The sequence below is a fragment of the Podarcis tiliguerta genome (genome assembly GCF_965153285.1).
Source record: "Podarcis tiliguerta genome assembly, chromosome: 17".
Classification (NCBI taxonomy): Eukaryota; Metazoa; Chordata; class Lepidosauria; order Squamata; family Lacertidae; genus Podarcis; species Podarcis tiliguerta.
This window is the reverse complement of record NC_139550.1, coordinates 12,171,845-12,184,103: the sequence shown is the minus strand read 5'-3', so window position 1 is coordinate 12,184,103 and position 12,259 is coordinate 12,171,845. Positions and strand designations below refer to the sequence as shown.

Here is a 12,259-nt window from a genome sequence, read left to right as displayed (position 1 = left end):
CTCGCTTCTCCATACCTGATAGCACTTTATGTCTACTTGAAGAAGCCGTGGTCCGATCCGGAAAATACAGATATTTAGGTTACAAAACTACATAAAAATAAAGAAAAATTAAGTTTGCAGAACAATAGCTACCATGTGGTTAGGGTACATCAACGTGTCAGTGTCCACTTATCCCCAGTGTAAATATGAAATTGCAAGATGACTATAGCATGTACGCGAAAATTGATTTCAGCATTGAAAGAACATATATGAACAGTTGAAAAATCTCATGCAACAGAAAATGTAAAAAAAAAAATTCCCCAGTGTAGGAAAACGGCAAACGTCGGGCACCTGCCCTACCTGTCTGGTAATGAGAAGTGTTCTCTGCATGGAAAGAGGGCGGCTCTTGCTGCAGCTGCTGCTGCCCCCTTGCAGAACAGAACTGTTCCTAAGCCAACGAATAAATATTTAGAGAAGTGGTTCCCAATGGGTGTAGCCTACACAGTGCAGGATTTACCTATAAGCTAAACAAGCTATAGCTTAGGGCCCCACTCTCTTGGGCCCCCCCCCCCAAAAAAGGAAAAAACATGGATGTACATTTCCAAAATATAAGATAAAAAACAAATGAAATAAAACCTACATACAGCAACAGTGGCAAATGGCTTTGGATACTTATTAGGTCCATAAATTACCATATAGCTTATATTCAACACAAAAAACAACAACAATTTGCTGTTGGCAAAGGATAGCTGGATAGCCATTACCTTCAGTCGCTTAGGGCCTCATCAAGCTTGACTTTTTGAGGGGAGAAGGGGGGTGTTCTACTGAGCTAATTGGGAACAGCTGTTTTCTGGGGACTACAGAAAAGTCCCCAGCCCCATTGTTTTGTTTTGTTTTTTATTATTATTATTTTATTAGATTTATATACAGCTCTTCGTCACAAGATCTCAGAGCGGTTCACAAGATAGAAATACTGTACAATGTAAAAGCACAAATAAATAGTTAAAATGAAAACAGTGAAACAATAGCACTCCCACAAAAACACTTTAAAGCCAGAGGAATATTAAATCAGCCAAAGGCCTGGTTGAAGAGAAAAATTTTTGCTTGGCCCCTAAAAGTATATAATGAAGAGGCAAACCTCGCTGGAGAGAGCGTTCCACAAACGGAGCCACTACAGGAAAGGCTTGTTCTTGAAAGATTGCATATTACTACTACTACTGAGGGACACGGGTGGCACTGTGGGTTAAACCACAGAGCCTAGGACTTGCCGATCAGAAGGTCACGGTTCGAATCCCCGTGACAGGGTGAGCTCCCGTTGCTCAGTCCCTGCTCCTGCCAACCTAGCAGTTCGAAAGCACGTCAAAGTGCAAGTAGATAAATAGGTACCGCTCCGGCGGGAAGGTAAACGGCGTTTCCGTGCGCTGCTCTGATTCGCCAGAAGCGGCTTAGTCATGCTGGCCACATGACTCAGAAGCTCCCTCGGCCAATAAAGCGAGATGAGCGCCGCAACCCCAGAGTCAGCCACGACTGGACCTAATGGTCAGGGGTCCCTTTACCTTTACTACTACTACTACTACTATTAAGTTTGTATTCCACCACTCAATTGTAGGTCACAGGGCGGTTTGTAAAATGAAAATGCACAATACATAATAAAGCCAAAGCAAACCAATAACCAACTCCCTCCCACAGGCATATTTCAAAGGTCACAGAATGCTAATCAGCCAAATGCCTGGTTGAAGAGAAACCTTGTCACCAGCCATGAAGGTACCAGGTGAGCCTCCTTGGGGAGAGCATTCCACCAGTGTCATATTTTATCATCATCATCATTAAATCCTTGCACGTTGTGAACACTCGCTGTCCAGCCAGCAAGGCACTCTGGGGGGCTGCTTTCCCCTTTAAACCTGCTGTGATGCGACACAGTGGGCTGATGTTGCAGAAGCACAAGCACAACGCCCTCTTGGGTGTGTGGAATGAAAGCACACCTTGGGTTCTGGCCATTAAGGGGGACAGGGGGGTGGGAGGATGATATGACTTTATAATGGCAAGCTTGTTCAAGGCATTTTATATTTTCCTTATTTATTGGCATTTCTATGTTGTGGATAGCAAGATAAACAATAGATTCAACAGAACTAAGATTCCTTCTAGAGGCCCTGGTCAAGGACAATCTGAAAAGACCGGTGGAAAGAGGAAGTTTGAAACGCAGCTGAAGTGGAAATAATAGCGGAAATAAAGCAGCCTAGTCTTCTACAAGGAAGGAAGTGCATCTGGAAAAAACATTGTCAAAGGACAGGCTTCTGCAAAATAAAATATTAAAATAAAATAAAAATAAATGGCAGCTAGCTTTTCAGACTGGCAACCTGAGTCTGGCAAGCTAAGAGTCAACAGAAAAATGGAGGTGGGTGGGTCAAGAAGCCTAACTGGAGATTATTAATGAGGGGAATGCTGCCAATAAGGCATCATATAAAAGTGAAAATGGAAAACTATGTAAAAAAGCCACATGGGCTACTCTTCATTTTCTTCCGCAGTTGCAGTTGATAATGACAAGATGCTTCTAGATGTTTTGTGGAATTGCTGCTCTTTGTTCACACAAAACTTTCACAGCATCCACACATCACCACTGGCACAAAAATGCCAGGCCATATTTGATTCAGATATCTTTTAATGGAAAAGCAGATTTTTTAAAACAACAGCAGCTGTCACCAATAACCCACTTGCAATATCTGGGTAACCCATTTGCTACCAGAGACACGGCAATCCAGGATAATACTGAATGTGACCATAGCACTTAATGGAGTCCTACTATTCAGCAAAATGAGAGAGAGAAGCAGAGAAGTCTACTTCACTGCTCTTGGAAACTAGAGACTGTGGTGACGACAGAGCTGATGAAACAGAAAATATGGATTGTGGCACAGTTGTGCTCCCTCACCGAGCCTGTCACTTAAGGATTTCCCAGTGCCTTGTCCTCCATTCCCTACAGGTGCAGGAGTCGCCTCCAATTCCCAATGCATATGTTGAGGAAAAGCTGCTGTCTGGCACCTTGACAGCCCACCCCCTCCTTGCCATGGCCACCTGGCTTGCTTCATCTTCTTGCCCCTGGCCATTTTCCTGGCTGGGTAGCATTCATTCTATTGGCTGGACAGAGCCACTTGCCCATCGGAACCCACCTGGGTAAAAGGCTCCTAAAACAAGTTATGTGCCAACATCCTTTTCTCTTGACCCCCTCCATCTGCAACTGCTGCCAGAAGCTGCCAATGCCAGAGGTGACTGTTGAGAGTTAGTTTTGCTATGTCACCTTGCATAGACCAAGATGCTGGTATTTGCTTTTATTTCCATTTTGATCTGCCTAGTGCTGTTCCTCCATATTTCCCTGTCCTGACATTTATCCAATGAAAAATAGGGATTTCCTATTCCATAATTTTATTTTTATAATTATTATACCCCACCCATCTGATTGGGTTGCCCCAGCCCAGGGCTGCCATACATCCTGATTTTCCCAAATAGGACCAGGATTTCATAGGCAGAACTGAAATGGCAATGAATCTCCAAAAGGTGGCACTTATTGTAAAAAACAACAACACAAAAAAACCTCAACAACTTTCAGGATGTCCTGATTTTTACTTTTTGAAATATGGCAACCCTATCCCAGCCAGGCTTCCAACATCTATTAAAAACATAACAAAACTGTTGAATAGTGGGTAGACATGGCAGACGACACAGCGATTTCTCCAAAGCAGTTCTTTATTTTGTAAGCTGGAACAGGACTGAACAGCAAACAGCTCAGCCGGCCTGCTTTTATAGGCAGCCGGCTGTCAACATTGTAGCAACAGCAACCCGGGGTTTCCCGCCTAAAATAACTGACGTGGACCTGAGTGAAAACTATCTACAGTATCCCCCTGCTGGCCCAGGGTGAGAACTTCAGTACATAACAAAAACATTAAACATTTAAAATCTTCCCTATACAGGGCTGCCTTCAGATGTCTTCTGAAGGTTGTATAGTTACTTACCTCCTTGGCTTGGGGGTTGCATAACTCCATACCCTCCAACATTTATCCGCTGAAATTAGGGACGTCCTAAGGGATGACTTCTGTAAATCCAGGACTGTCCCTGGAAAACAGGGGCACTTGGAGGGTCTGGAATTGGATGTCTAGGCGGTTCTAGTTTCTGGACACACTTCAAGGCCTGCTGTTTCCCCCTGTTGCTCAGACCCACTGGGATGCAAGACTGGTTGTTAAAGTGCCTGGGAGAAGAGTAGGAAGGGAGACAGGCTCCAGTTCCCAAGCAGGGGACTTGGAATTTCACCGGCTGTTTCCCCTACTCCTGAGGAGACCCCTGTGAGTCAATTGAAATCCAGTGCCCCATGCTCTAGGGGTGGTGGCAAGCAAAGAGAAGGAGAAATAAAGGGCAGTGCCATCTGCTACTTGGACAAGAATATCAGTGTTACCGTTTCCACTAGAAAAGATGGAGGACATGAGACAACAAAGGTAGTTTCACAGCTGCAATGAAGTAACCATCAACTTACCTATTATTACAGACTGTATGTGGCACAATAAATCAGCCTAGCAATGTAGAGAGAGAATTTTTGAATCCGTTGCCAACCACCAGAAACAACATATTTATTTTCAGGGCTCTCAAAGCTTATTAAATGAAAACAGAGTAGAAAGTGTGACTTTAAAAACAGTTGTTCAATTCAATTCAATTCAAAATCCTTTATTAGGCATAGCACACCACACATTAACATACAAACATCATATATAGACTGTATAAAATACGGGCTCAGTGAACACAATTTATCCCAGTCCTAATCTTCACTCCAAAAAATAAATCAATGTACATTGATAGTATAATACAACACAACAACAACACCTACCATTAAAAACCAAAAACAGTTGTTTTTCAATGAAAAAAAATCTCCCCCCAGTTACTGTTCCTGAAAGCAACATTTCTTGTGATATCTGTTCTAAGGGATATTTCTGTGTGAAGGATATCTCCTCCTCAGATTTTGTTTGCTCAGTTTTAAGTTGCTGTTATGACAAGGAGCTTTGCTTGTTTTTATCGTGTTTTCTGTATGTTGCGTTTCGCCTGTACCTCCTGCATACTGCCCTGGTATCTACGTAAATGAAGAGTAGCTTATTTTTTTAAAAAAAACCCATAATTGTCCTACAGCGTGCTTTCAAAATACATCCCTGTCAGTTGCACTGTATGAAACGGCAGTCTACACACCATTGCATGATGCCTTTGTGTTTGTGCACATCCGCTTAATATGGGTGTGCTCTGGAGAGAGGATAATCCACTCCCTCCACTTAGAAATTTAACTTCTAGGATATACTGAGAGGCAGCTGAGCCCTGATGAATGACAACTTGAGCAACTCACACTAATAAGGTTTTAATGAGGTATCCCCAAAAGGCAGAAACAAAGGAGGAGGATTTACCAGGGACAAGGATCAGGAAAGAAGGACTGTCCTCGGCATATGGGGACAACATATGCAGCATGAGAACTGGTGCATCGAGCACATCATAGCGCCATTAATGTTCATGTCTGTTTATTTAAGGCAAAATAAGCATCAGCTGATGGCCCGAATGATTATTTTTTTTTCAAAACTGCAGGAGGGAAAAAAATACCTTCCCAAGTTCTGCAGAATGGCAATAAAGGTAAAGGTAAAGGTACCCCTGCCCGTACGGGCCAGTCTTGACAGACTCTAGGGTTGTGCGCCCATCTCACTCAAGAGGCCGGGGGCCAGCACTGTCTGGAGACACTTCCGGGTCACGTGGCCAGTGTGACATCGCTGCTCTGGTGAGCCAGAGCCGCACACGGAAACGCCGTTTACCTTCCTGCTAGTAAGCGGTCCCTATTTATCTACTTGCACCCGGGAGTGCTTTCGAACTGCTAGGTTGGCAGGCGCTGGGACCGAACAACGGGAGCGCACCCCGCCGCGGGGATTCGAACTGCCGACCTTTCAATCAGCAAGCCCTAGGTGCTGAGGCTTTTACCCACAGCGCCACCCGCGTCCCAGCAGAATGGCAATATCTTCTGCTAAAACATCTGATATGGCCATGAGGACCTTAGTGCCTCTGAATCTATTGGCAGGGCCTAGCTGCCTCCGTGTTCTGAGCCTGGACTATATTTATAGAGAACGCTTTTGGATAAGGCTAAATTTGACCTCGTTGAGGGTGGAGGGCATCGTTGAGCTGCAATGCCCAGAACATGGAAGAAAATGGGCCTTCAAAGTGTGGTTGACTTCTGTGGACATCAGGTTTGGAAGAGAAGAGTTTGGATTTGATATCCCGCCTTTCACTCCCTTTAAGGAGTCTCAAAGCGGCTAACATTCTCCTTTCCCTTCCTCCCCCACAACAAACACTCTGTGAGGTGAGTGGGGCTGAGAGACTGTGACTGGCCCAAGGTCACCCAGCAGCTGCATGTGGAGGAGCGGAGACGCGAACCCGGTTACCCAGATTACGTGACTACCGCTCTTAACCACTACACCACACTGGCTCTCCTTAATGTAGCAAAAAACAAACAAACAAAAAACAATTTTAGAGCATCCGGACCCCATATTGCCTGCTTCAATAACATATTTCAGGTGTGGAGAATAGTTGGCACTGCGGCACATCCTAGTGGACTTACTCCTGAGGAAATATTAGCAGAATTATGCTGCATGGCCTAAACCACTCTCTTCCAAAGTTTCCTGCTCCCAGCACCCATTAAGCACCTCATAGTGCTTAACACCTCCATTAAACTCTATGACTTGAACAGTTAAGCAAAATCTTCCCAACATGTGTCTCTAGGCAGAAGGTTTTTCTGCTTTCTGTGCCAGAAATATGTACCAGTAAAAGCATGCAGACACTTACAGTGGCATATATTTATAACACTGGGAGCAAATACAAAAATAAAACTGGCGTTCTCTATGAATTTCTACATGCAGGTCTAAATATAAAATCAATTCCTGTTGATCTCAGCGTGTTTAGGATTGCAGCCTCAACTCCCAATCTGAAAAAGAAAAATTATAATGAACAAATGTGCCAGCACCTGCACACTGCCCTCTGCTGTTTGGACTATTCATTGGGCTCTGTGCTTATTTCAGTGGGGATTGCGTGCTAATAAAGGTTCGCAGCCAGGGCTTGCCCACCCATGAGGCAAGGTGAGGCAGCTGCCTCAGGCGGCAGAATGAACAGGGGCAGCAGATCTGGCCTCCAAGGAATGCTTTTCCCACTTCCACAGTGGCAGTGACGGCTGTGGCAAGCTCCTTCCAGGTTGGATCTGCTGCCTCCTCAGCTGTCTCCCACCCTTGTTCCTGATGTAGATCTTCACTCACCCCTTCTTCCCTGGCCAGGGATGAGGACGCCATTTTGTGGTTGGCCTCAGGTGCCAAAATGTATTGGGCTGGCCCTGTCCACAGCACTGCAAGTAATTCTTCCTGTCAGCCTTCTCTCTGCAACAGAAATATTAAAACAACCAATGACATCCAATGTCTGTTAAAAATGTGTTGAGGAGGGATTATTGAGTTGCTCTTTTTTTTGTTTTTTAAATGTATTTGTTGTTTTCATTTTGCGATTTTATGTTTTGAACCGCCCTGAGACCTGCAGGTATAGGGCAGTATGCAGATTTTAACAACAACAACTCTATAAGGTAGGTCAGTATTTAAGATTATTGAGAGACTGTGTAACTTGCTTAAAGGTAAAGGGACCCCTGACCATTAGGTCTAGTCACAGATGACTCTGGGGTTGCGGGGCTCAACTCGCTTTATTGGCCGAGGGAGCCGGCGTACAGCTTCTGGGTCATGTGGCCAGCATGACTAAGCCGCTTCTGGCGAACCAGAGCAGCGCATGGAAACGCCATTTACCTTCCCGCCGGAGCAGTACCTATTTATCTACTTGCACTATGACGTGCTTTCGAACTGCTAGGTTGGCAGGAGCAGGGACCGATCAATGGGAGCTTATCCCATCGTGGGGATTCGAACCGCCGACCTTCCGATCAGCAAGTCCTAGGCTCTGTGGTTTAACCCACAGCACCACCTGTGTCCCTTCTAACTTGCATAGAACATGCTAAATGAATGCTAATTTTATGCACTGCCCTTTTCCTATATGGACAAAGTGCTTCAGGCACATTAGGAGATAAGTTACTATGCAACCTTTAGAAGACATCTGAAGGCATCCCTGTACTGGGAAGTTTTTTTTAATGTTTAATGTCATATTATGTTTTTATATATGTTGGAAGTCGCCCAGAGTGGTTGGGGCAACCCAGTCATATTCTTCTTCTTATTATTATTATTAAATTTGTATACTGTCCTGATCCTGCAGGTCTCAGGGCGGGTCACAAAGGGATGACAATCAGCCCAAGACTTGGTTAAAGAGGAGCATTTTTGCCTAGTGCCTAAATGTGTGGGGTGTTATTATTATTATTATTATTATTACTATTATTAGATAAGACATCCGTATTTTCATCAGTGAAATGTTGGAGAGTATGCATTATTTCAGTGATCTTCCCAACAATCCTATAAGGGACACATGTATGTGTGTGTGTCCACACATGTATGAACAGCCACAGCTGCCAGGGTTGCTCTCAGGGAAAAAAGAGTAGTATTCTAGCAATGATGAAACATGTCTGTGATATGAATGATGTGTAGGACTTTGGTTTCCATACAAGTCCAAACACTAGTGGGTGTGGAGTAAGACTGAGCAGAGGAACTCTGGCTTTCGCTTAACGTGTGCCATTAATATAAAACAAGCTTGTTAAAATTAGTCATGTGCATCTTTCCATGCCTCTTACTCTTCCAACCGGGGGAGGCGGGGCGTGGAGCATGAAGGATCTTCACATACATCATGGATGCCCAAATGCTAATATTCCTGCAGGGCCAATCTTGCTATTTGTGGCTTCCTTCAGTAAATAAACAGTCTCCAGCTGATGCTGCAGTACCAGGCTCTGGAAACAAATGTTTCCACCAATTAGAACACAGGATTTCCTAAAGCTATTATGCAACAAGGATTATCCGCTGTCCTGTTAACAGGCTGAAGCCACTCTAATCTTATTCTTGCCCTGCAGGCCAGCTCCTCAACCTCTTGAAAAATGGAGAAGCTAAATATATATATTTGAGCTGTGCATATAAAGAGCTATTGAGCTAGGATACGATCTAAACTAAGCAAGATAGGATGCCTGTTTTGTTTTTGCACCCGTGCCTGTTTAGAGTTCCCCAAAACTTCTCATCAGGCTATAAAACTTAAAGAAGACATATAAAGCATTTAAGTTTCTTTATTTTTGAATCTCATTTTTCTATCTTTCTCTTTTTACCTCTTTTCTACTCTTACAGTGGTACCTCGGGTTACATACGCTTCAGGTTACAGACTCCACTAACCCAAGATTTTGGACAGGGGGGGGGCTATGGGCTGAAGCAGTTTTTGGAGGGGGGGGGGAGCATCAACATCCTTCCACAAGCCAGTGCCATGCTTCAAATACCCCACTCCCTATACAGTGGTACCTCAGGTTACATACGCTTCAGGTTACATGCGCTTCAGGTTACAGACTCCACTAACCCAGAAATAGTGCTTCAGGTTAAGAACTTTGCTTCAGGATAAGAACAGAAGTTGGTCTCCGGCGGTGCGGTGGCAGCAGGAGGCCCCATTAGCTAAAGTGGTGCTTCAGGTTAAGAACAGTTTCAGGTTAAGAATGGACCTCCAGAATGAATTAAGTACTTAACCCGAGGTACCACTGTATTTATTTATTTGTTTTCTCTCCCCCCCCCCAACCTTTTTTGTTTTTATTGTATCTAGATAAAAGTCTTGGTTTGGTTAAAAAAAGGGGGGGAGAGATATTAAACTTCGTATTTTTCTCTATAAACCTTATTTTTTAAAAAGGCTATAATACTTAAAGCAGAAGTTTGTAAAGCTTGAAAAGCTTTAGCACTATATTATCAAAATTAACAACACATAGGTACCTCGGTATACTGTACAAACTTAATCCATTCCAGAAGTCCATTCTTAAACCGAAACTGTTCTTAAACCGAGGTGCGCTTTCCCTAATGAGGCCTCCCGCCGCCAGCGCCCTTCCACTGTTCAGCTTCCGTTCTTAGACCGGGACACAACTTCCGGTTTTGCGGAGTTCATAAACCAAATAGTTCATAAACAGGGCTGTTCTTAAACTGAGGTACTGTATAGGGAAGTTTTAAATGTTTGATGTCTTTTAATGTTTGATGTGTTTTAATTTGTTAGAAGCTGCCCAGAGTGGCTGGGGTAACCCAGTTAAATAGGTGGCACATATCAATATATTATTATTATTAGTAAGGACCACTGGACGGTTAAGTCCAGTTGAATTCAACTATAGTGTGCAGTGCTCATCTCCGCTTTCAGGCCAAGGGAACCAGTGTTTGTCCAGCATGACTAAACCGCTTCTGGTGCAACAGAACACCGTGACAGAAGCCAGAGCACAGGGAAGCGCCGTTGACCTTCCCGACGCAGCGGTATCTATTTATCTACTTGCACTGGCCTGCTTTTGAAGTGCTAGGTTGGCAGGAGCTGTGACAGAGCAACAGGAGTTCACCCCGTCGTGGGGATTCGAACTGCTGACCTTCCGATCAGCAAGCCCAAGAGGCTCAGTGGTTTAGACCACAGTGCATCTTCAAGGAATCCTAGCCACATTTAGTAGACCAATTAATATATATTAATATTAATATTACTCCCTTAACACCTGCCACAAAACCTCCAAATCTTGCTGATTATTCTGAGAAGACGTTTAGGACACTGGTCAGACTCACTGGTCCTCGCCATAGTCCTGTGTAAGTCCTATACATACTAACCTGGGAGGAAGCCTTATTGATTTCAGATGTTGCAAGTCAACCTGCATAAGACTGTGCTGCCTGACTCCTGTATCCTATCTAGAACACATTCATCCATCATCTCTGCAACTGCACATAGTAGGTAATAGTAAAAGGTAAAGGGACCCCTGACCATTAAGTCCAATCGTGACCGACTCTGGGGTTGCTCATCTCGCTTTATTGGCCGAGGGAACCGGCGTACAGCTGGTCATGTGGCCAGCATGACTAAGCTGTTTCTGGCAAACCAGAGCAGCGCACGAAAACACCGTTTACCTTCCCGCCAGAGTGGTACCTATTTATCTACTTGCACTTTGACGTGCTTCCGAACTGCTAGGTTGGCAGGAGCAGGGACCGAGCAACGGGAGCTCACCCCGCCACGGGGATTTGAACCGCCGACCTTCTGATCGGCAAGTCCGACCTTCTGATCGGCTGTGGGTTTAACCCACAGCGCCACCCGCGTCCCATAGTAGGTAATGGTTATGGGTAAAATCACTTTTTTAATACAGATGGGCAAACCTGAAGCTTGCAGAATCTACTTTCCCCCTAGAACTTCAAGATCAAGTAGCTGTAGACAAAACACGTTATCTATTAGTCTGCCCTGTCCCTCATTTTGGGGTCTGCCCCAATATGTCTTGGGTTGCTAGCTGGTGTCTTCATTGTGTGCATTGCCGCTGCTGTGATTACATGATTGTGGAGCAGGTTCAACTGTTATAGGTCCCTGGCAATTTATGAGCCTTGAACTACTGCTTAACATTTCAACCAGCACTGTAGCGAAACCCTTAGGGGGAAATGCAGGCTGTCTTAAGAAATTTGTCACAGGGGAAGTTATTTCTACTTGGGCAGCTGTAGCTCTTGTACAATGCCTTCCAGCCTTTGCCGATGTACTGAAATGTTCAGTTCCTCTGATGTTGTCGTTATCCCAAACCTAGAGCTCAGGTGATAAATGAAAACCGGAGTAGCCTTTTCGGCAACTAATGTTTACCTTTTTAAAAAAGTCCCATCAAGTACAATGAGAGTGTGAGATAAAACTGTGCTTACCAGCAAAATCCTTTACATGTCTTCTCAGAAGTGACTCTCAGTGAGTTTAGTCAGACTTATGTCTAGATAAGTGTGCATATCATTGTAGCCTAAATCTGACATGTGTAGGATTTAACTTTGGCCAGCTAGTGCTTCAAATAATAATAATGTTATTGTTTGTAGCCTGCCCATCTGACTGGGCTGCCCCAGCCACTCTGGGCAAATAAACAACATAGGATAGTCAGGGGAATTTAGAGTTTCTCGGACAATAAAATATTTTATAAGACAATGGTGGGAATTTGATGGCTCCATGAAATGTCAAACAGATTGCACAATTTATTTCAGGTTTAAAATCCTTTTTAACCTCCCACTCCACCAGGGGTGCCGACTTGAAAACAATATTTGGGGGACAGCAGGTAAACCCCCCCCTGCATAATTGATCACATGACGTAGTGCATGCA

General features: G+C 44.3%; 1 long non-coding RNA gene across 1 annotated transcript in view; it reads left to right on the top strand.

Annotated features, from left to right (window-relative positions):
• LOC310668040 overlaps positions 1–12,259 on the top strand; it is a 1,372,673-nt gene that overhangs the window by 819,706 nt on the left and 540,708 nt on the right. The window lies entirely within an intron of this gene.